This window comes from Canis lupus, chromosome 33 (assembly GCF_011100685.1).
Source record: "Canis lupus familiaris isolate Mischka breed German Shepherd chromosome 33, alternate assembly UU_Cfam_GSD_1.0, whole genome shotgun sequence".
Classification (NCBI taxonomy): Eukaryota; Metazoa; Chordata; class Mammalia; order Carnivora; family Canidae; genus Canis; species Canis lupus.
This window is the reverse complement of record NC_049254.1, coordinates 12168420-12194512: the sequence shown is the minus strand read 5'-3', so window position 1 is coordinate 12194512 and position 26093 is coordinate 12168420. Positions and strand designations below refer to the sequence as shown.

The window sequence follows — 26093 nt, the reverse complement described above, 5'->3', positions numbered from 1 at the left end:
AGGAATGTCTCCCTCTTTTTTATATCAATTTTACTGCCAGCACATCTCCTCCCACAGAAAATAAGTGAGTAGAAATCAGATCTTGATATTCTACTCGTAGAATCTGGCTGCAATCAACTGCAACTTTTATGGGAAGTAATGCTGCTGTTGGTTTTGTTTCTTTCATTTCTCAGACTACCGAAGAGACCTATTTCAAAATAGGTCTAAAAAATACAGATTGTTTAAGGTCTTAATACTGTTCAAAGCAAATTACTAATAATAGTAAAATAATGGCTGAACTTTTAATTTCAGCAATTTTTTGCAATAATTAAACAATGAAAAATCTATCATTTTCAGATGCAAGTGTTGCAGTTTGAGAATCCAATATTCTTTTTTTAAACATTTACATAGTTGACGTTGTAAAGCCCTTCTAGTACATATGCTTCTTTGTCATCTTTCAAATTGCATAATTACTTACCACATTTTTTTTTCTCATGTGACAGAAGAGACTGTATTAACTATCTGTTGCTATGAAAAAAAACTACCTCATGATTTAATGCATTAAAACAAGAATAAACAGGGATGCCTGAGTGGTTCAGTGGTTGAGCATCTGCCTTTGGCCCAAGGTGTGATCCTGGAGTCTTGGGATAGAGTCCCACATCATTCTCCCCATAGGGAGCCTGCTTCTTCCTCTGCCTATGTCTCTGCCTCTCTGTGTCTCTCATGAATAAGTAAATAAAATCTTAAAAAGTTTTAAAAAAACAAGAATAAATACTTCTCTCATAGTTTCTCTGGGTTGGGAATCTGAGAGCCACTTAGGTGAGTGATTCTGTCTTAGGGGTCTCTCTTGCAGGGCTGCAATCAGGGTGTTGTGTGGGACTACAGTTATCTGAAGGCTTACTAGACAAGGAAGATATCCCAGGTGTCTGACTCACATAGCTGGCAAGTTGGTGCTGGCTGCAGGAAGACTTAGTTCTTCACCATGTGGATCTTTCCATTGGACACCTTGAGAGTCATATAGCTGTTGCATTTACCCAGAACAAATGGCCCAAAACAGAGTAAGGCAGAAATGACAGTGTGCTTGATCATGTAAGCTTGGAAATCACACACTTTTGCTCTGCTGGATTCTACTGGTCATATAGATAAACTGACACAAGTGGTAAAGACTACACTAGGGCATGAATAGAAGGGAGGCAAAAATCATTGGAATCATCCTGGAGACAGGCTGCCAGATAGCCACAAACTGGAACAATAACTAACACAGAGCAGAAACCCAATAAATTATATATTAGTTGAATGATTTTTCTTTTTAATAAAGCAGAAGAATGAGAAGCAGAAAGTAGAATGCCAAAAGGACTGGCAATGCTTGAATTAAGTGTCATGTGCCCTATTGTCTACCATGTTTTGTCAACAAACAAGAAAGCTTTCCTCTAAGTTATTCATATAGGACATTATTTTTATTTTTGCTTTGTAATAAATATTTTAAAAGTGAACAGTTGGAGAAAAAGCAGTAATTATAAAAAGTCCCTTAAGATATTCAAATATTGGGACACCTGGGTGGCTCAGCAGTTGAGCGTCTGCCTTTAGCTCAGGGCACGATCCCACGGTCCTGGGATTGAGTCCCACCCTGGGCTCCCTGCATGGAGCCTGCTTCTCCCTCTGTCTATGTCTCTGCCTCTCTCCCTCTGTGTCTCATAAATAAATAAATAAATAAAATCTTGGAAAAAAAGATATTCAAATTATAACTTTATAGTTTCCTCATCTGAAAGTGTTTGACCAAATTAAAGCAGGGGACAGCTGAAATTAAACTAGTTTTTAAATGGCTATCATAATTCTTTTTAAAAATTATCTACAAATCAGGTTCTACATTGTTTTAGGACATTTCCATAAGGAGTTCTGTGAAAATAATGTGCATAAAATTAATAATCTTGATTATCCCATGTAGCATTTATAAAGTATCTAATTTCATCTTTTAAAAATAAATAATAAAATGAATAATATTTTTAAAAATCTTAAATGTGACTAAATCCTTTAAATATTTCCCTTCACTTAACCACTCCTTTCCCAAAAGATCAATGGGTTTCCCCACTGGAAGAGGGAAAATGATTTTTGGAACCAACTCTCTGCTTCATCATTTCCTCTTCAAGTCCATTTGTCCTCAGAATTCGTAAAAAAAGTGAAGATCCCCTTAGAAGTCACTGGTGCAAATTAGACTTTGGCTTGAAATTTTTGAAAATTTTCTGAGCAGTAAAAAGTTCTCAAGACACTAAGAACCAACTTTGTTCCTTTGAAAATTAAACATAATTACTTCACTTGGAAGATTATTTCACAATTCAGTGGATTCACTTCCAGGAAAATTGTCTTGGTGTCAAACCTAGTTTAGTTTTTTTTCTTCTTTGTACCAGACTTACAGTAGCTCTCCTTTATTTCATGAGGCACCCTGCAGGGAATAGGAATGCTTTGCAAATTAAACACTATTTGAATAAATTCAACATGGAAATGAAGGCCTTTATTATATTTAGCCTTTGTTATTATATATAATTTTATATAATTATAATTAATTATAAAATAATTGATTTTATAATGTAAAAAGATTAATAATATAATTTTATTATTAATTATAAAATAATTATAATTTATATAATGTAAATTATACTTAGCCTTTGTTATTCTCCTTTGTGTCAATGATGATGGTCAATTTCATCATGGATATTCATATTACTATAAATGTGATGCTAAGAAATCTCTAATATTGCCAGTGTTGGGTGAGAATATTGATGTATATGGATTAGTAGCTAATAGTGTGCTACTATTCTCTTTCATGTTACATTTTTCCTTGTCCATCTCTTTGTTTCATCAACTTTCTGCAGCAGTCATTTAGTAACTAGACTCTACTCTGCTTTTTTGGGTTCTTTTGTTCTCTCCTAGTAAATCATTCTCCCAAGCCTCTAAAAGACTCTTGTTTTTCATCTGAACTCATTCCAGATTTGTTTATTTCTTTAACATTTATTTTGTTTTGCTTTAAATAATGAGGTGAGCAGCCTTGATTACAGAGCTTCATTGAAAGGGAAACGTATAGTTTTGGCTGCTTGACTGATGGATATAGATACAAATGTAGAGATAGAGAGATAGAGAGATAGATAGATGATAGATAGATAGATAGATAGATAGATAGATAGATAGATAGATATCCAGAGAAGAAGTATTATATAATATAGTAGAAGGAGCAGAGGATTATGAAATAGGAACCCTGGTTCTAGGCCTTGCTATTATACCTGCCTGGCATGATTATTTGAGGAAATCACCTAATCTCTCTTGTCTGCCCTATCTTCATTTACTCATTCATTCCAAAAACACATATTGTGTGCTTAGGGATACAGTCATGTATAAGACAGGCTAGGTTTCCCCTTTTTTGGAACCAAATTGTTGTAAGAATTGACAAATTATAAACAAGTAAGCAGAGAATTTACAATCTTTAGATTTGATGATTGCTTTTAATAAATAAACATGGGAATTTGTTAGAAAATGACAAAGGGTAAGGAGGGGGACTGTATTTAGATAGACAGGAAAGCCCTCTCTAAGAAGGCATTATTTGGATAAAAAGGACTCAGATATGGGACGAATCAGGGGACAAGCAAAAAGGGCAAACAAAAAACCCGTAATTTTTGGTGTTTTTGTTATTTCAGGTCATAATGTTATTTATATAACTACCTTTCTGTCAAGACCACAGTTTAAAAAAGTTTTGTAGGCAAATCTCATCATCCCACCCCTCCATCTCTGTGGTAAGGGCATAGATAGTATCCACATCTTTAGACGTAAAAAGTTAACTCTGAAATTATTAGAATTTATGTTCCTCTGAAGTGAACTGCTTCACTATCACTGGCTAAGAAATACTAGATTCTCCAAAGCGATCATGTAGATTTCTTTGGCATTGCCATGTGGTTTCACTTTTCAACTTCCTGGTGTTGAGGCCATTCCCCTCCCCACCCTCCGCTACATACCATTTCACACTTTTCCAAGTTAAGAGAAGAATACTTCATTACTTCATTAATTTTGACTTGTTGAGGGGAAAGTATATGTTTAAGCTTGAGAAAGAGTTATTAGAAAGTTCAAGATTTGGTTCTGACTCCACCGGTAAATAGAACATGGTAAGAACCTGGGTGAGAATTTGGACAAGTTATTTTAATCATTTGGGCCTCAGTTTCTTTCTTTATAGAATGTAAACAATGAACTAGATCAGCCTGTTTGTGAGAAGATTTTAATTCCATTGTCCAAGGAAATCTCTCATGGAATCCCAATGCTTTCATCAGTTATCATTTATTTTGTAAATGACAGAAACTAATCTAAGAAAAAAGCATTTATTTTAAGAATATCAGGTGGTGACCTGAGTGTGAGAATCATGGCTCATTCTAACAGGGACTAGACATAGATAACATAAGTACTATTCCCTCGGTAAATCTGCAACAGAATAATGTTTATACGTTATCACTTGAGAAAGACTTTCATAACACATTACCTGAGAAAATAACATAATATTATTTTCTTCCTTCCCTTTTCCTTTTCTGAGCAAAGACAAGGTAATTCTATTATTGACCAAAGAGCAATGCTCCCTTGTTCTAAACCATGCCCTAACCAAACTTACCAAATGCCTCTGTTCCCCCTACTACCTTGCCACGATTAATTTAATATTATATGCCAAAATTCCAATGAGTTAGCATCGAGTGAAAATCTAATTGCTTGGCGTGGTACATGTGCAAAAAGAATCTGCGGGTGGAAGATGACTAAGTCCCTATTCCTGAAGAGACCTCACGAAGACATTAGCACAGTAGGCCAAAAAAAAAAAAAAAAAAAGGACACCACAAAGCGATACCAGCATGTCACTGTTCTGACTAGGAAATTTCCTAAAACACTCCTAGACATGTAATAAATGTATCCTTCTTGAGGATTAAATATTTTTTCAAGCAACCTCTAAGTTTTTAGTCACTCTCCACTGAAATAATATTTGCTTATCATTAGGGAGTCCAGAAGGAGCTGTTCAAAATGCAATTTTCTCCCCGGGGCCATTCTGTTCCATGTTTATTGTTACATCTTATCATGTCCTCCAAAAAATAAAAATAGAAACTGCTTACTGGCAGTCATAACAGATGAATTCACCCTTCCTTGCCAGTAATCATGAAATTCTTTGCACATGGGATTTCTTCAAAGTAGTATCTTTTCTGACTGGGGGCTCAAATCTTTAAAGAAAAAAATTTTTTTTTTCTTTTTTTTAAGTCTCACAGAATTACTTTAAGGCCAACCAGTAGCAAATTTTAGCATATTGATTTTTTTTGTATAAATAAGCTGACAGAGGTTAATTGATTTGCCCAGGGCCATACAGTATGGCTGGGACTGAGTTTAGAAACCTAGATTTTTAGCTTCCTGGTGTAAAGCTTTGTATTCAAGAATGAAGATCTTGCACACACATAGTTTAAAAGCAGTACGTAGGTTGCAGAACTATTTCTGACATCTGGCAAGTGTCTAGGAAGTCTCACCAATGTAACTGCTTTTTGGTTTTTGCCTGAGATCCTCAGAGTAGAAATTCTCATAAGTACTGCCCTATCTGTAAAGTCTCAGACTTTGTTCTTCTCAAGAGAGTAGTGTCATGCTGAGGAAATCTAAAAGGGAAGCATATACTTCTTATACGCAGAGAATATTCAGAAATAAAAAAAAAAAAATTGCTGCCATTAACTCACAATGATTTCAATAATGACCTTTGTTCCAGAGGATCCAAATGCATATAGAGTGTGATTAGGATAATCAAGCCTTGAGATTATTCTGGGCCCAGGTTCAGTCTGGATGCCTAACACTTTACCTCAAAACAGACCCAAAACCTCAGAGAGGCCACAGGCTAAATCGACTTTCTTCAAGTCTTTCAGGTGAGGGGTAACCTGCTGGCCTTATCCGATTACTCAGATTTACCCTCTGTGTTCAGGCCCTTAGCCCGAAACCAGAAGCCTAGGTATCAAACAAAGTTGGACAGTTTCTGCAGGTAAGGGGTGCGGGTTGCATCTATCCTTTCTTCCTTTCACCCCACAGTCCAGATGTTTTAGGAACTGGTTCTGGTTAATTTGATCACAGTATGTTTTGAAGATGATACCCTGTTTAGCAATACAGCTGGGGAACTGGTAAATCTGGCTTAGTTTTAATATCTTCAAAATGAACTAATTGCACTAAAGCAATTCTAAAACCCGTATGAGCTCTAAATTCTAAATACTTCAATCCCTCTAGAAGAGCATCTATAATGACAGAAGATGAGGGGTAGAAAAAGCCTTGGAGATTAACCAGCCCAGAAGTTTTTAAACTGTGATCCAAAGAAATCCCTCCAGGGGTCAAGGAAGTGTGGGGAGAATGAAAGATTTAGTGACTTGCATCCCACATGTCCTGACCCATGGAATCCTCCCAGATAAAACTCCTGATTTTATCAGTTGTAGATACTGTGCTTCCTTGCCTTAGAATACAAAGGCTTTAAACAAGTTATCTAATCCAACACCCTACTTACAGATGAGAAAGTAAATAGATCCTAGAAAATCTTAGTAGCTTGCCCAAAATGACATAGAAATGGCATTGGGCCATAGATGGCAGACTCCAGACTTAGATCAAAACTGACAACTCTGTTTTCCTTAGAATTGTGTTAAAAGTGATTTTTAACCTCACTGGGTCAGCTCGCTAAACTCACAAGCTACTGTTCCTTTCCAGGGTGTCCTTGTCTGGTGCTGGATAATCTTAAGAAAAGGATGGGAAAGAGATCTGTACCTCTAAGAGCGTGTACTAGCTTTTCAGAGAGACGAAGTGAAAAATTCATTATTCCAAATTCTAGGGATTAATTTCAAAAAGGTTTTTCAACTGTTCCTTTTAAATCATAGTGTAATTAACAGGTTGTTAGTATTTACTACCGGAGTGGTTCAGAGTTCCTTTATTTCCTACTGCAAATGTGTACTCTTCAGGAAAAATCAGGAAAACTAAGTAAAATGTCACAAACAAGGAAGAAAAACTATACTAAATCCCTATAATATACACTAAATTGGTATTCCTTTCCTTCCTAGTTTAGGAGACTTTGTGAAGACTGTACCTGACTTTGAAAATGACAAATACTGTGCCCAAAACGTTTTATCACTTTATATAGAAGGTCAAGAGAGAAAGCAAAACTCAAGGTTGGTATTTTGTTTGCAAGTGGAAAAAACATAACTGGTTTTCCTGACAGAAACTGTAATTTAACTTTTTAAGAGACTGAACCATTATTTCTACTGAATTCAGGAATATTCTTAAATTTTGCTTTAAAATGTTCACAAACGTGCACACAAAACAGGCTTTGAAATTGTTTGATGCCTCCGACAGATGAAACTAATATTTTATACAAATACCAATGGCCTTCATTGTTCTTTTCTTCTTTATAATCTTTTTGTCCCCCAATTTAAAAATTTTAAGCAAGTAGTAGGACCATCTGGAGCCCTTGTGTTTTTATTAGTGTTCTGACAGTACATCAGAAAAAGTCTGAAAACTCATAAAATGTCTCTAGAAAATATATAAAGTATGTCAGTATCTTAAAGGCAGATTTTTTGCCATGCTAAAAACTTATTTTCTGTATGTTGAAGTAATCATAAAATCAGTTGAATTTAGAAATTTTCTCACAGAAAAATTTTTTAACCTTTTTTTTAAAAAATGAATTTATGCTCATGATAACCAGTGCTGCCAAACAACCTTTTGTTCTTGGGTTTAGCTTTGGCAAATTCTCTTGGTAGTGCTCTCGTTCCCTAGACAACTAGCTAATGAAAATATATAGATTGAGGTTCATGTGACACAAAAGAGGCGAGCCTAGAAAATGAACTTCCCTTTCTCATTTGTTCAGCTGATATTCCTCTGGGATGGAAGCATCTGGCCCAACTGATTAAAGCTGCTTCTACCTGCCCAGAGGCAGTTTATAATCCAATTTCTAATCTAAATCCAGGAATTTCACTGCTGTGGATAATCATAGACTATCTCGGTGTGAAGAATCAGCTTGTCTCTGCTTGAAAAAAGTTTGCTCTGAGTCTTATAAAATCTTCCTGTTGCCTAAGGAGTCTCAATCGGGGCCCTCTATGCTCTGGGGACTGTGACCTAGTATGGAAGTGGCTTTATGCATTGCAGGCTGGGTACTCTTCTTGAGTTCGCTGAACCAGCAGTTTAAGAAAAATATATTGCTATAAATCCAAATGGATATATTCCTTAGAAGTCTCACTCATACTGGGCAGCCGCTCCTCTTAAACTACACTACATATGTAAAATGTTATACTCCTTGGCCTGGTATTGGGTGCTGGGCTGAAAGTGGATAAACTTGCCTTAAACAAACTATGGGGAATGTCTTTACAAGACTGGATGCTCACCCAGGAGAAAATGGGCCTCAATTAGGGTCAATCTGGCTGCAGCAGGCACTTCCAAAGAAATCTTGGCTGTATCAGATGAGAACGAAGGGGAGGGAAAAAAGAAAAGAAAAGAAAAAAAAAAAAAAATTTTCCAAGAAGCTATGAGTAATTTTCTTAACATTTTAAGCCAATGAGTATTTTAAAAAGAAAAAGTCTACCCTGGGGCAGACTGAAAAATGAGAAGGACAAAGGTTTGACATTTCCTGGAAATCTTGTCAATTAAGAAAGAAAGAAAAAAAAAAAACCTAAAAAACAGAACTAAAATAGTTATCAATCTCTCACCTACATGAAAATTGCCATCATAATGTAAAAGAAAATTTTAAGAAAAAGTTTTGGTTCAAAATTTGTTAAAAAGTATCCTTAAGGAGGGGAATTGCCCTATTATATCTGAATGTTAAACATGACCTTTAAATTTTTTTTCAGGTAAAATTCTGTCTGAGTCATCAAAGTACAGGAGGCCAATGATATACATTCCTCTTCCCCGCATTTCTTCTGGTTCTTCTGTAACTATTAATGTTTGAATTAAAATCTCAGAAATGGCTTCAATCCTCTGTTAAAAGAGAGCACGAGTCTCTCTGATTTTAGAAGAAAAAAATTACCAAATCAAAGTAAAACAAAAAAATTCTGGGCAATTCTACCCCACATTCTCTTACTACATCAGCCTTAATCCATCTCATTGTATGGATTCATTAAATTTTCAACATTTTGAGAAAATATACTGAAAACTGCTGACATTAAGAAAAAAAGAAAACATGAAATGAAGATTCTTTAGGAATCTTCCTAAAATTCCTTAGGAAATCTTGTACCATCTTAGTAAAGATTCTTACTCCTTCTAAAAAACAGTTTCCTGTCCAACTTCGGTATTTATTGTTCTCATTATTCAAGGGGCAGACACATTGTTTTCTGGGCTTTCTCTACATGCTCCCATTACAACACTTATTAGAATCTAGCACGACGCACTCGGTGAAATCACTGAATTGCAGTAGATGATGCTTGTTAGAATAGACACAGATTAATATAATTTTCTTTTCTGCCACATGACTTATGAAGTTGGAAGAAATGAAAGCTGAGACGGATATAGTGAACTACTGGGTTAAAAAGTAAACAGATTATAAAAGAAACCCTGTCAGAGAAATAAAATATTATCAGAGTTTGGCAAATAGAATGAAATAATATCCTATAACTTCTTCACCATTTTAATCAATCAACCATAATCCTTTGTGTGAATATCTTTGCCATTTCTTCACTTGCATATTTTCAAAATCTGTAATCATAGTACTTGGGTGTAGATACGTGTAAGTATGTATTTTAAGTATTCACTTTTCACTTTATGCCATTGAATGAATATGTCACAGTCTATTTAACAAGTTTCCTATTTTTGGACATTCGAGTTGTTTCCACATGCTAATTTTATGAAATAAAATTCTGTAAATTTCATTATCATAAGGTTGCTTAATAAGTAGGATTACTGAGTCAGTGAGTGTGATTACATATATATTTCTTAATACTTGTTTGCCAAACTGCTTTCCAAAGATTGTACTGGTTTTGATACTCAAAATCTTTCTTTTTTCTACCTTACATGTAATCAAACAAATAATATGATGAATATGATTCTATCGCATTCTTTTTCACATTCATGAGTAAGAATTTGTGCTTTGTAACTCCCAGACTATCATTTTTCAGTCACTGTGAGGATAATTTTACTCATTAATGCATTCTTTTATACCTGTATTTATTAATTCAAAAGCCATCTATTGAGACCTTCTGCAGAAAGCCACAATACAGTAGATATAGTAGTATCTATATAATAGAGAAAATATAGTAGATATAGTAGAGAAAGTATAATATAGTAGAGAAATATAGTAGAGATATAGTATAGTAGAGATATAGTAGAGAAAATATAATAGAGAAATATATAGTAGAGAAAATATAATATTGACTATATAGTAGAGATATAGAAAGATATAGAACTGGGGGTATAGTGGTGAATAAAAAAGACCCAGATCAAATTATTAGTGCAAATTCCAGGAAGGGACACAGAAATTAAACAAATTATTACACAATTATTTCAATATAATAGTTTTACAGCAATGAAGCACGCTACTTAGATATGCTGAAAAAATAAAACAAATTAGCCTGAAACTGGTGTGAGTAGACAGTGCAGTTTCTCTGAGAATATGTTATATTTAAAACTTAACTCTAAACAAACTGAGGATTGCTGGAGGGGTGGGAGATGGAGGGATGGGGTAATAGGCTGATGGGCTTTAAAGAGGGCACGTGATGTAATGAGCACTGGATGTTATACGCAACTGATGATTTATTGAACTCTACATCTGAAACTAATGGTGTAATATATGTTGGCTAATTGAATTTTAAATTAAAAAAATTAACCCTAAGGAGTGAGGAGGAATTCATCATGTCATAGGAAAATGGATGGAAGTGAGAGGGTTAAATGTGAGTTTCTGTCCTCATGCAAGAACTTGGAGAGTCAAGCAACAAAAAATTGGTCCCCAAGGGTGAAGCACTAGTGAGAAAGTCAGATATTTTCAGGATATGAGGCCTTCAAGGTCACTAAGAAGAGATCATGCCGGGCTTTAGGACCATAATAAGGATTGTTAGTTTTATACTGAGTCCAATAGAACTGTAATCTAAGGGCCAGAGGGAGCTAAAGAAGAGTTTTAAGAGGCAGAGTGATAAGATTAGTCTTTTTTAAAAAGTTCTTAAATAACTGTAGAATAGATTAATTCTACAGGGAGAAGGAAAGAGAGAGTCTTAAGCAGGCTCCATCTCAGGACCCTGAGATCAATGGCCTGAGCTGAAATCAAGAGTTGGATGCTTAACCGAGTGAGCCACCCAGGTATCCTTAAATATGTAGGTTTAAAAGGAAGATTCCTTCCACAAAAAATATTGAGGAAAAAGGGACCAAAGAGGTAGAAGAAAATCGTGGAGAGTGATTTTCGGAATCAAAGAAATTTTTTTTTAACTGTCAAAATTGTGGCAAATGTTGGTAAGTTGACAAGTGAGACAAAGAATGAGAATTGAAAGACCAGGTGACTTCCAAAGGGCCATTCTGATGGAGTGGGCTAGCTGATTTGACAAGGATAGAGTACATAAAAGAGCAGAGACAACAGAGATTGGTAAATATGGATAGTTCTTTGAGTGATTATTTGAACTGATATTTTTGATGTCCAAATCATCATTATCAAAAACAAAAAAACAAAACAAAACAAAACAAAAAACAGAAGATGTATTTCTAGAGAATTTTCATATTTCCAAAGGACTTTATTAAAATATACACGTTCATCCATGGCCTTCAGAACACTAACCCACTACAAATAGTATTTTTAAATATCTTGTTTCTCCCATTGCAAGCTCAAAGAAATGTTACACCAGTTGAGTTTTTACTGGGGGTGAAGGTAGAAAGCTTGGGATATCCGGCAATGCCAAGAGTTATTTATAAGATTTCTTCAGGGACAGCCTAATGTACCCTGATACAAAATAAGGCTTTGTATTCTCAGCCACTTAAGCATATTTATACATGCAATATATATTATATGTAAGGCATTTACCCATATCTAGATAGGTAAAACGAAACTGTGAAGTCTAACATACCCTGGTCCCCTACTCAAGGGCTCAGTATTCATAATTGTCTTCCTGGCATTTCCTGGCATTTCAGGCTACACATTACTTTCCTAAAAACACCATTCACAGGGTGAATACCATTCACTGAACTGAGGATATGAAAATCTCAGGTTCAGGCTGCATTCAGGTGTTCAATTGTTTGACCTATTAATCAGTTACTTAACTTTAATTCCAATTTAACATTGAAGATACATCTTTGATCCAAATAGAATGGTCTATTTTACTTCCTGGGCTCAGCAGACACTCAGCTATTTTTCCTGTGAGTGTCTTTTTTTTTTTTTTTTTTTTTTTTTCTTTTTTTGTGGAGGGATTGTAACTAGCAAGCCTGAGCTCTCATCTACAGAAATCCTTCTTAACCCAGCTCTCTCTTTCCTGGGCTCCTTCTCTTTGCCTGAACAAATTCCTGTCAGTAACTCATTTTCAAGCATTTTCTGGCTCAACTGCTTCTGAGCAACCAATGTTTGTCTTTCAAGATACCCCAGCAGCCCTTCCATATTTATCTACTCCATCTGTTTTCTATTTCAGTTCCTCTAAGCTCCCTTTTACTTGTCAACCCTAATCACTCCCCTGCCACTGTCCCTCCCTAATCTTAGTTTATCTGGGCTTCCCAAGAGACAACTGCCATGTAAGTCATTTGGCAGGATTGTTCCCTTCTCTGAGAAATGGTCACAGCGGTATTTCTGAGCCTATTTTACAATGGATGATTTTTATTTTTTATGTGAAGTGAAAAAAAAAGGTGAAGACACCATCCAAAATATGTATCAAAATAAAGCTTGTTTTCACCACAGCTGGCAACTGGATTTCCTAAGATCGTAGCCAGCACAAACTGCAGATATCTTACCTGTATTTTGGGTTTTTAGCTTTTTAATTTCAGATTATGAGAGTAAGGAAATAATTTTCAATCTCTTCTTAAGGCAAATGACAGATGCCGGGTATTTTCAGAATTGAAATATAAATGTTAAGACATTATGTCACGGTTCAAACTATTTACCAGATGAGTAAAAATAACACATTCTTATGTGGTAAACCACTTAGCTAGAACTGTATAATTCTACATTATTTGCTCGTTTCTTCTTTTTTAAAAGAAAGCCAAACAGCTCTAGAACAAACATTTCCCTGTGTCGATTGGATTTAGAGTGCCAACAAAGTTTTGTTTCTTTTTGTTAAAGCATATTTATTTTTAGACCTTTCAATCCACTATTGCAAACAGATGTGCTCTTTTTTTTTTTCCCCCTCCCATGGAAGAAAATAAATAACCAAGGCTGGAATTCCCTTTAAGTACTTTTTAAAAAAGAAAAGAAAAGAAAGGAAGAGGGAAAAACAATAGGAGTTTTATTTCAAAATTGTGCTCTAATGCCAAGCATCCAATCTGTAAAACATTTTACCCTGTTGGTTTAGGGATGGGGAAAGACATCTGTGTGTGAGGCATCAATCTGTTCTTTTGAAACACAATTCCAGTTCACAGAGCTGTGATCTGTTTAGTGATAAACACAATTTTCTGAAGCTGCTTTTCAAAAGGCAGAAATATTGACAGTGTAAATCCTAACACTTAAAAAACTTTTATCTAAACAAAAACAATACTAATAGCTAATATTTGTGCGGCCTCACACGTGCCAGACTGTGAGCACACTGCTTCATGTACATTATCTCAGTGAATATTTACTTTTGGAGATTGATGCCAATATTAGCTGCAAATTATAGATGAGAAAGTAGGGAAGCAAATGGTACCACAGTTTGTACAAATTACTTGGCTAGTTAGGGTTACAATCATGTACAGGATCCAGTTTTGCCTCTTAGTCCGGCATCTTCTAAAATGAGCTACCTCTTTCGACTAAAGTCAACATTGGAAATAAAAGGATGAATCTAGCTGGGAGTCAGATTAGATTGCAGCAATAAACTTTCTTTTAGGGTCCACTGGGGAATCAAAGAGAGGAAGGGAAAGACTGGAATCCATCTACTGCATCTGTAGGGGTCCGGGCATTACCTTATGTACTTACCTAGAAAAGCTTTTTTATTGAGCAGAAACAATGGTAGAACAGACCTCCTTGGCATCCATTCAATACTCATTGATTATATATAAAGAGAGGTCTTCTTATCTTCCTAGTCCACTGGCATAAAATGCTCTGCAGCCCAACAATTCCTTTCTTCAGGCCTGACTTAAGGCTATGAAAGGTTGTCTTTAATATTCAGGTAATAAGTACTGTCTCACATTTAAATCAAGCTTCTGTGTCTAAGAGCTCTGAGCACTTTATAGGCATTATATCATTTTTCTTCTCAACAACTTCATGCAACGAGGAAATGAACTTCACCCTTCCAGGCCTCACTCAATGCCAGTCAGGAGGTTTGCATTTCACATTCCTATTTCATTTTCCCTGCAGCTTCCTAGAAACTAAAACAAGAATTCCATGATTCTTGGCAACTAAGCTTGGTCGCCTGGGGTTGTCCCTGTCTCTGGCTGGAGTTCCAGCCGGTATGCAATGAGGGTACCAGGCGAGGTAAGCTCCGAGCTGATGGAATATTTGGGGTATTTAGTGAAAGAATTATCATCACATCTCTGAAGAACTAGGGAGTTCTATTTGCCTCTCCCAGTTATTACCGCTGTCATTTGCGTTTTTCTAGTAGCCAGACTGTCACACAGCAAGGTCCTCTGAGGGCATTGGTGGGACTGATGCTTGGGTAGTAAAAACTAGAAAAGAGGAAAAGAAAAATGGGAGGGGTTAAGAAAAGAAGAGTTGCTAGGGAGAGAAGAAGGGCAAAGGAGAGTAAGAAAGAGCAGATAGTAGGGAGGAAGGGAGAGGGAGACAAACAAGAAAATGGCAGGAGGGAAAGAGGAAGAGAAAGGGAGAGATGGAGGAAGGCAGGAAGTAGGAGGATAATCAGAACAATGCCCAATGCTATTTGTATTGTTCCTCTACCATTAGCATTATAATAACATCACTGTTACTAGCAGAGGAGGTTGCACCTAAATAGAAAGAGCATAGGTTTTGCGGTTAGAGTAGGCTTGGATTCCAGTTCTGACTCTTCCCCTGCTGAGCATTACTATGTCTCTAGGAAAGCTACTTAATCTCTCAAAACTTAGTTGATTTTTAATTATAAAACAAGAATAACATCTCCCCTCCAAAATGTCCCTAATTCACAATATAGATCTCCTAGTGCAGAATGAACACATGATATTATTATTTACAAGTGATATGTGGCAATCACCCTCCATTTGGCAGCATCAGGATTCCTTGCACCTAATAAGAAACCCACAAAATACACTATTTATGATTTATGTCTTAGCATGCCACTGGTCCCTTTGTCTTGGTCTGTCTTTCATATGCCAGCCATTAGCTTCTGCTGCAACATGTGTAAGTGCTAGTGGCCATGGACCTTACGTTTTGGGGCCATTGCTCCGGTTTCACTGGTATCACTCCCTACCAGCAGATGAAGTAATATATGCAGACAGCCAAGGATGTCATAGGGATTCTTCTGGCTTTGTCCTCTCTGTTCGGACTTACTATGTCTGTCTCTTCACATACACGAACTATTGAATGCCACAATCTTAAGATAATTTGAAAATTCTATGGCTTATGTATCTACTAACTTCCTCATCTGTGCACGAGTGATTCCCACTTTAATTAACCCCCATGACTGCTCTATATGTTCTGAAAGAAGAAGATATGAATAAGAAAAACAAGCATTTCCCGCCTAGATCTCTAGAGAGGCGGTGAGACTTATTGGAAGATAAATTGTACAGTACAGCTGGCTTCCTAAATGAAGAGTATAAATGATTGCTAAGAGAAGTGATAGACGGGCATCCTGTTCAGAACTAATATGCACAATTTCTTCACATACTGAACCTCTACACTTGCAGGTTTTCTTTTTCCTGGACTTCCTTATTACTCATTCAACTGGCAAAAATTATTGAGCTAAGTGAGAGACTCATCATGTCAGTGGGGAAAAGTAAAGGTTATGGCAACACATGACCTTTGTCCTCAAGAAACTTGTGGTCTGTTTAAAAGCCTTCAAGTGATTTAATTCTTTCATCTATTGTATAACAGTTGACACCACTTAGTTTATAACTATTGGGTCAGTCCTAAGATTCCTTACAAGCCACTTAGTTCATATTACTAAGGTAGATGACAAGGAATAGTCTGGAATAGCACTGCCCAATAGCAATAGAATAGAATAGAAAAGAAAAAAAATTACATATGGAATTTTAAAATTTTCCATAAAAGGTTGAAAAATATAGCCATAAAAAGGTTGAAAAATATAATTAAACAGTTTTATTTATTTAACCCAACATATCTAAAATATTATCTCAACAATGTAATTAAATATAAGATGAACCGAAGAATATTTCCAGTGTGTGTATTTTATACTTAACAGCATATCACATATTGGAGTGGCCACATTTCAAGTACTCAGTAGTCATATGTGAAGAGTGGCTAGTGTATTGACAGCACAGGTCAAACCCTTCCTCCGAGTTGCCAGATAGTTTATTCATTTCATTTATGTATCTATACTCAACCGTTCTCCTTCTGCACTTACCCTAGCCTCACATCTCCATTATTTTATAAGACAGAGAAATATGTATCCGAATGTCCCAATGCCAGAGACAACAATGTAGGACTCAGTTTTCTAGAATTCAGATTCAGTGTTTTAACTTGTAAACCACCATGCTTTGCTATGTCTTACTAACTGTATTCAGAAAAGCTTAACAATCAGGGCCATAATGGCAATATAAAATTATAGTCCCAAACAGGAAATGTCAATGGGTGCTGTAAGCCACTGAAAGAACACCCAGAATTTAGCAAAGCAGAGGATATAATTGTCATGCCCATGGCAGCATTTAGCTGGGTAATGCCCCTCTCATTACCTTGCAGGACCACCAACTGTGGCACTCTCACATTTATATACTGCTTTGATGAGAAGGCGGAACGTGAAACAGTGTCTTCAGTTAAAATATATTACCATAAATGATGAGGAAGCTAGCCACCCATACAATTTTTAATCCTATTTCTTTGGCTAGTCATGGTCTTCCTTAGGTTTCCTTATTAGGCCCACTCCATTTCAATTACTAAGGTGGATGTCCTAGCTAAGAATGGTAGAAATGTAGCATTTGAACACTGATAATGTTACATCTTGTCAAGAACTATGAAAGGTCTGAAATTTTCATCTTTCAAGCTGTTAAGTTAGCTTACCATAGTTTCATAGATACTATCACACAACATGGGACCCCTGGGTCAGGGACAAGGAGACTTACTGTATTTATTACATGTTCTCAACAGTTGCCCTCAGCCCCCACGTTCCATGGAGTGATGCCCAAGTGGATGCTGTGCACACTGTGACTGCACATCTGAGGAATCTCAAGTTAAGGAAATCCCAGTTTTTCAAAACATCTGTTAGTAAACCTGCCCAATCTTTATCCTGGAGGGAGATGTTATCTTTATTATCCTGAACAGCAAACACATTTCTCCTCTGCCCTGGAGGAAGAAGGTACTTGCTCTATCTTCCAAGGCTGTTGCCATACAAACACCCTTAAAAAATAGGAACGAAAGATCTGAATGTCTTTGCTCAGAAAATGTGCAGAAGCAAGAGACTCGTGGAGAAAGTCTTGCCGCACTCTTATGTTAAAACCCCTCACTGGCTCTTTATTATTTACTAGATGATTTCCTCTTTTTCTTATTATTAATTAATATTTATTTATTGCTTTTTATGTGCTAGTAGATTTGAATGATTCTCAGATATTTGCAAAAACTAAGATCTAATAGAAATAAAAGATTCAAAAAGTAGTCTAAGTAAAAATTAAAGAGATGAGTTCCAGTCATTCCCATCATTAAGAACTTTAAGAGAATAATGGGTTTTGTTATGAGATCTTGGTCATGATTATCTCTCAAAATCATAATATCTGGATCTTTCGAGGGCTCAAGCTTTATTATTATTATATTTCCTTACTATGTGCCTTGCTGTGAGGTTTCAAAAAATACGGTTATTAGAAAAATATCTAATCTCTCACTTTCATATTTGTCTCTCTTTCCTTTCTCACAGTGAATGATAAACAGCAACATTAATCTAAAGTGGCTTTTGCTACCAAATATATTTCATCAAACATATCTAGGTTGTATAAACTCACGCTGAAACCTTCATATGTATGGAGGTTATATTTAAACATATAAGCAGCTATTTTATAAACTAGTAGGACTCTTAGAACTCTGTATAGAATCTACAACTTTTGAAACAGCTGCGCAGAACTGTGTAATTTAGGATAGCGGAGGAAGTTGGAAACCACATCCAATTTAAGCTTTTAGGAGAGTCTAGGTCATTAGGAGGTCATTCTCCAAAATGGAAAGGAGTCCTGGAACTCTTGCCCAACCAAGACTGACACTGGAAGACAAGTAAACTTGTGCTACACTCTGTGATTTGTAGAGACCTCAGAGGGGCCCAGGTTTGGCTCACTTTTCAGCTGACCATAAAGAAGACTTGGGAGTAAATGGTCACAGGGAAGAGTCTACCCACTGGATGAATCACGGACCATTTTCTGCAGCCTCTTGATGTTTTTAATGACTTAGTCATCAAAATCCTGACTCTTATGGGAATCTGTTCCCAAAATTCACATAGATGGCACATCAGTGGTATATGGACAATTTCTTGATCTAATCCAGAATAATTAACCAGCATTTTAAAAGTCATTGTTAGAGACCACATGGTATGTATAAAAGAATATTGGATGAAAATCAGTTGGATAGGTTCAAGTCTGTTTTTCCACTGGTTAGGCCGGGCAAGTCACTGAAGTTATCTGATTTCCTCACCTATAGTATGGCCGGAGAGGGAAGGGGGGTTGATGATTCAGTGACCCCCTGACATCCTTTCTCGTCTTGCTTTGTGTATTCTAATTTAAGATCTGGCCTTCTAAATTGGGTACTGGGAAAGAATATATACTGAGATGCCTTTCGGCTTCTGTTGCTGTTGCTACTTTACAAAATAAGTTGTCCTATTCAGAAAGCATCGGGTGCAGAACTAAAAAAAACATATGTGACCATTTGTCAGCACAGTACCTCCTTAGTGACACTTGGCTCACACATCTAGTTTGTCTTTTTTGGGGGTGACTCAAACTCTTAGGGTCATCATCCTGGGTGACAAGTCATGTGGTAATGTAAAGCATGAGGCAGATATTGTCAGTTTAACCAGAAGGTAAAGGAAAAATACAATCATCTTCCAGTCTACTCATTTTGAATCTTCTCACAGCATCAAAGAGAAGCTCAGAGATAGATTTCTTGCAGTCTCCCCCCTGACAGTGTGGGATACCTCAGTCAGATGAATAATACATACACTGGCAAGCAATGCAATTTGAAAAGAATCTGGCATTTACAAAGCAGCTTTACTAGGGGAAAGAGTAAAGGCTTTGAATATTCTGTCGGTTTGAGAAGAGGTTCTGTGTCACCCTATCAGGTCACACAAACATCTGATCAACTGCCACTTGATGAAAGCATTTATTAAAGTCAGAATAGGGAAATATCAGCTTGAGGAATGGAAAAGGCTACAGGATTTATTTTTAAACCTCTGGAAATAGGAAGGAGTGAGAAAATTTCTGTTTCTAGAAGGAAATACAATATGAAATTTGGTTTTGATTGAATGGGGGAAACATAAATCCTAAAACAGTGAAGATTTATTTTTTAAAGTCTTAGGATTTCTGCTTCCAAGAAAATGGAGTGTAGGCACCTTTTCCTATTCCTCCAACTAAGTACAACTAAAAACTCTGGGCATTATATATAAAACAAATATAAGAGATTCTGAAAACTAGAGAAAAGAAAGCTGACCAGCTGACTTCAGGATCCAAAGAACATAGAAGTGAGCTCCTCGGGTTGTCTTTCTTTCTTTCTTTCTTTCTTTCTTTCTTTCTTTCTTTCTTTCTTAATTCTTTCTTTTTAAGATTTTACTTATTTATTCTAGAGAGAGAGATTGAGAGAGAGAGAGAGGCAGAGACACAGGCAGAGGGAGAAGCAGGCTCCACGCAGGGAGCCTGATGTGGGACTGGATCCCGGGTCTCCAGGATCACACCCTGGGCTGAAGGCAGTGTTAAACCATTGAGCCACCCAGGCTGCCCCTCAGGTTTTCTTTTTTGTCCATATCTTCCAGACCTGAAACTGAAGAAGCTGGCAACCTGGACCACCAATGGATGCAAACAAACAAACAAATAAAAAAGCCCAACAAAAGCCTTTCTGTCTAGCCAAAGGACCAGGAACAGGGCAGACTAACAAAACAGAAAATTCTTTGACAATAACTGCTCTACTCTAGCTAAACAACACAGAAAAAACTGTGGCACTATCCCTAAATATACCAACAATGGTTGACTGGGGAAACCAGACTCCATTCTCCTAGCTGTAGTAAGGTTTCCCTAAAATCCCCAAGAGGGTCATGTCAGAACAGGTCAAGTAGGGACATGGGATTTTCATGACCTTCATCAGTGACAGTGAGGCTAGCCCCTCTCTCAGTGTCAGTGGACACCATACCATCATCCCCTTAGCCAAAAGTAATGAGATATTCCTCCTATTTTTTTAGGGGATGGACTCCAAGGAAACCTAGTGGAGAGTCAAGACTAACTATAAACCATCAGTAATGAGGCCATTCACACTGTGGTGTTAGAAAAAAGTACATGGAGAGTGGAACTGTCATACCATCGAACACTACCTGAGGTTCCCTGCTATCTTTGGTAGAAGCATAGATTGAGTAGACAACCTGGGCTTTTACTTCTACCTGGCTGTAAAGAGGCAGACAGTGGATCAATGTCAGAGAAATCCACTGAAATAGAAGGTTAAAATAAGATCTAGAGTCATCACATAAAATTAATAAGATCCATTGTATTATAAATTATAATACTGGAGTCTTCTCATTTAACAATTTCAAAAAATTTCCACATTTCAATAAAAAATACCTCATATGAAGAGACAGAAAGTTCTCAGACTGAATGAAAGAAGATAATCAGTACATGCCAGGACTAGGATAACAGAGATGTTAGAATTAAGTAACAAATATTCATATCAGCGACAATAAAAATGCTTTAACAGAGAATTATGAACATGCTTGAGACAAAAAATAGAGTATAGCAGAGAAGAAATAGAAAATCTCAATAAAGACATAGATGAAATGAAGAACAAAGTGAAAATTTAGAACTGAAAAAGATAACCAAGAAAATACTCAGTTGAAGGGCTCAATATCAGGATGAAGGGGCAGAGGAAAGAATCAGTGAACCAAAATATAGAAGAGTATAAAGTACTCAACCTGAACAAGAAGAAAACAGACTGGGGAAGAAACAAACAAACAGCCTGAGCCTCAGTGATCTATGGAACCATAATAAATGATCTAACATTTGTGTTTTTAGAGTCTTGAAGAGAGAAGAGAAAAATAAAGTGGGCACAAAAAAGTGCTCAGAGAAATAATGGCTGTAACATCAAATTTGATAAGAGATATAAAGCTACATATTTAAAAGCTGAGCAATCAAATAGAATAATTTCAAAGGGATCCACACCAAGATGTATTTATATTAACCTTCCCAAAACTAAAGGTAAAGTGAGAATTGTGAAAGCAGCCAGAGAGAAACACCACCATATTTAAAAGGAAAAACCAATTCCACTGACATCAGATTTGTCATCAAAACCATGGAGGCCAGAAGGAAGTGTCACAAGAAATATAATCCTGTAATCCTATATCAAGTGAAAATGTCCATCTGGAATAAAGCAGTAATCTCTTACATAAAGGAAAACTGAGGGAATTTGTCACTAACACACCTACACTTTAAAAAAAATGACTAAAGGAAATTTTCTTTCTTTTTTTTTTAAGATTTTATTTATTTATTCATGACAGACACAGAAAGAGAGGGAGAGACATAGGCAGAGGGACAAGTAGGCTCCTTACAGGGAGCCCGATGCAGGACTTGATCCCAGACCCAGGTTCAAGCCTGTGCCCAAGGCAGACACTCAACTGCTGTGCCACCCAGCTGTCCCTAAAGGAAATTTTCTAAACAAGTTGGAAACAATAGAAGAATGAACTTTCAAGTATTAGGAAAAAAGAACACAATAAGCAAAATATTAGATACAATAGGCCGTCCTTCTGCTCTTGAGTTTTCTAAATTATAGTTGATGATTGAAGCAAAAATTATAAAACTGTCTAATGTGGTTCTAAATGAATATAGAAGAAATATTTAACAAGTGAAAGAGAGTAAAAGTACATAATGGGAGATAAACTTCCTATACTTCACTAGAATTGGCGAAAGAGACACCAGTAAACTGGAAGTTATGTATATAAATCCTAAAACCAAAGCAAGCATTAGAGAAACCTACACAAAGTGTTACTCTGAAAAGGTATTATTGACAAATCAAAATTGAATTTTAAAATATGTTTTCTGAACTCACAGGAAGATAGTAAAAAGGAAACAGAACAACAACAAAAAAAAACGCAGAAAATAAACAGAAAACATGTATAGTAGTGAATTTAAGTAGTAAACTTATATAAACTTAGTCCTATATTTAATGTATCAAATGTAAAGGGTCTAAAATACCAATTAAAAGACATAGATTGGCACAGTAGATTTCAAAACATGACCCAACTATATGCTTTCCATAAAAAACTCTATTCAAGAAAGCTTGGGTGGCTCAGTTTGTTAAGCATCTGCCTTGGCTCAGGTCATGATCTCAGAGTACTGGATGGAGCCCCGCCTCTGCCTCAGGCTCCCTGCTTAATGTGGAGTCTTCTCCCTCTCCCTCAGCCCCTCTCCCCCATCATGCTCTCTCATGTGCTTTCTCTCTCTCAAAAAAATAAATTACATCTAAAAAAAATCTGTATTCAAATATAACAATATAGGTGAGTTGAAAGAAAAGAAATGGAAAACCAATCAAAAAAGGAAGCAACAAAAAAAAAGGAAGCTACATTATTATCAAATAAAGTAGACTTCAGATCAAAGAAAAATATGACCAACAGAGTAGGATACTATATAATGATTAAAAGATACATTCTGATCCTAAATATGTCTGCACTAAATGAAAGAGCTAAAAAAACATGTGAAGCAAAACTGATAGAACTAAAAGGAGAAAAAAAAAAAATCCACAACTAGAGTTGGAGACTTAACACTCCTCCCTCAACAACTGATGAAACAACTAAAAAAATAAGCAAAGGTATAGAACTCAACAATAGCATCTATCAATAGGATCTAACTGACATTTATAGAACACTCCATCTAATATCATCACAATGTATATTATTTTCAAATATTCCTGGATCTTATACAAAGATAGACCTTATCCTGGCCCATAAATGAAATTTTGAATAATGTAAAAAAACTGAAATCATGCAGATGTGTTAGAACCACAATGGAACCAAGGTAGCAATCAATAATAGAAAGATAACAGGAAAATTTCCAAACACCTGGCAACTAAATAATACACTTTTAAATAATCTATGGGTCAAAGAAGAAATCTTGAGAAAAATCAAAATAGTACATTGAAGTAAATAAAAATGAAAATACAACATCCAAAGTTTTAGGATGCAACTAAAACAATGCTGAGAAAGAAATTTATAGCACATGCAATACATGTATTAGCAAGAGGAAAGATTTTGAATCAATAATCTAAGCTCCATCTGAAGGTCCTAGAGAAGAAAGGCAAAGTAAACCCAGAACAAGCAATGAAAAGAAAATAATAAAAATAAGAGCAAAAATAAACAAAATTGAAAACAGAAAGTAGCATAGAAAAATCAATAAGCAAAGATCTGGTTCTTCAAAAAGATCAAAAAAGAAAATAACAAGCCTCTAGGAAGACTGATAAAGGAAAGAAAGAGAAGACAGAAATCACCAATCAGGAATGAAATAGATTATATGATTATAAGCCCTACAGACATCAAAGAGAAATAAAGGAATACTACAAAAAACTCTACATACACAAGTTTGACAACTTGGATGAAATAAATCATTTCTTCAAAAAAAGATAAACAACAACAAAAAAAAAGAAACTCTACTACTACTACAAACTTTATGACTCTACTAAAAAGACAAGCTAAGACTACGTATAAAGCAGTAAACTTAAGTAGTAAACCTAAGTAAACTTAGTCCTACATTGAATGTATCGAATGTAAAGGATCTAAATATACCAATTAAAAGGCAAAGATTGGCTCAGTGGATTTCAAAACATGACCCAAATATATGCTTTCTATAAAAAAACCTTTTCAAGGAGAGCCTGGGTGGCTCAGTTTGTTAAGCATCTGCCTTGGCTCAGGTCATGTTTATGAAAAGACTGGGAGACTTACTACTAAATATTTGTTCTATAATGTTGTAAGGCCCTTTCTCATGGGAAACTGGTTCTTTTTTCAATTAATGGACTTTGAGTGTAGGCTCTGAATGAGATCTGGAAAATGAGTAAGGGATTATGACTGCTCATCCGGTCTTAATGTCTTTTGATGATATATTAAACAATACCCTGCTGGCTGTGCATCTGCCTTTCTCCTATAATGTATGTTATATTGGTCGTTTTTTAATAGATCTTTGTAAAGCAGGTCCCCCTGGCTGCTGTGATGATCCGGTTGCCCATTACGTTAATGATGCTTCCTTGACTTTTGATAGTTAAATGCTGGTCACCTGGTCTCTGCTATTCCAGGATTCTAGCATTCTCATTACTGCCTAGGAAACTTAGATCTGTAATGGCATGCTGTCCTGTAACATCCGACCTACAAAGGACAGCCGTCACTGACCTTCTCAATGATGCCGATCCCCCTCTGCACAGGCACATTCACACACACATTCACCTACACACACAAAATGTATGTCTTATTATGTTTTTAAATAGTATCCTATGGACCCTCCCAACAAAAGTTATCAGAAGAAACTAGTAAGGAAGTAAAGAAATCAGGATAGGGTAGGGGAAGAAGCTAAATCAATATGTGATCCTAGCTCCTGATTCCATGGGGGAGCTCTGGACCATGTTTAGCAACACAAAGTTGTTTCAGATTGATCCATGAAAGCTGAGCTGAGTGGTGTTTGTTGTTTGTTTGTTTTATTCTTGTATCAATCAGCTCTGGCTGTAAAACTCCTCTGGGAAGAGTGCCATAACCTCCTATGTATCTTGGGGTAAGATGGCTCCTATTGGCCAAAGACAATTTTCCAGAGAAGGGTAAAGATGCAAGTCATTACCAGCCAACACTCCCGTAGCTTCAAAATGGGCGCATCAGTTCAGTAGTTCTAGGCAGGGCACTGTCTTTACTACAATTTAGAGAAGGGAAAAAAAAAAATCTAAGAGGGCCACATTGGTAAGATAAAACTGCATAATGTCATGGAATTGTCCTTGGATATGAAAAATGGCTAGAGTTAGGTAGTAGCTGGAAATGAAAGTTAATACGTTAAACAAAGGGAGGGCTGATGATGGTCTAGAATAACTGGGAAGATCAGAACTCCAAAATCCAGATATGGCTCATTCAAATAATGTGTCTTCTTTTGTTATCTGCAATTTTAGTTTTCCTTTGAGTATGTCATATACATTCACAAACATTCAAAATTAAAAGTGTACAATGGGGTACGCAATAAAAACAATCACCTTCTCAAACTTATTCATCTGCCATCCAGTTTTTCTAAACAGTCAAGCTTATACCGCCTTTCAGAGGTAGTCTGCATGAACACGTAACTATTTTATGTCTCTTCATTTCCATAAGCATAAATATATGTGTGAGATTAGTTCATGTTAATACATAAAAGCTTCCTCATTTTTTTTCCTGCAGTTTTGTAGGATTTTTATATGATTGCATCATACTTGACTTAGCCAGTTCGCTACTGATGAACATTTAGGTTGTTTCCAGTCTTTCGTTCTTACACATAATAACAGTAACTGATTATCTATCTATCTATATATCTATTTTATGTATTCATGAATATAAGTAAAGGATGAATTCCAAGAGTTCAAGCCACTGAGTAAAATGCTGTATCCAGCAGCTTAGGTTGAATTACATCATAATAACACATTGATGTCACATTCACAGTAGCTTATAACAATAAAAGTTTCTCTCTCACTCGTG

The 26093-nt window shown here is 36.1% G+C and overlaps 1 long non-coding RNA gene across 4 annotated transcripts in view; it reads left to right on the top strand.

Moving 5' to 3' along the window:
* Positions 1–18741, top strand: part of LOC111093774 — a 76311-nt gene extending 57570 nt beyond the window's left edge. For 2 of the 4 annotated variants that reach the window (XR_005383236.1, XR_005383234.1), the window contains 3 exons: positions 7067–7169; positions 17333–17540; positions 18093–18741. This is a non-coding gene — a long non-coding RNA (uncharacterized LOC111093774). Of the gene's footprint in view, positions 1–7061; positions 7170–17332; positions 17541–18092 lie in introns of all 4 variants that reach the window. The other 2 variants (XR_005383235.1, XR_005383233.1) reach the window with 1 other exon arrangement.
* The last annotated feature ends 7352 nt before the right edge of the window (positions 18742–26093 follow it).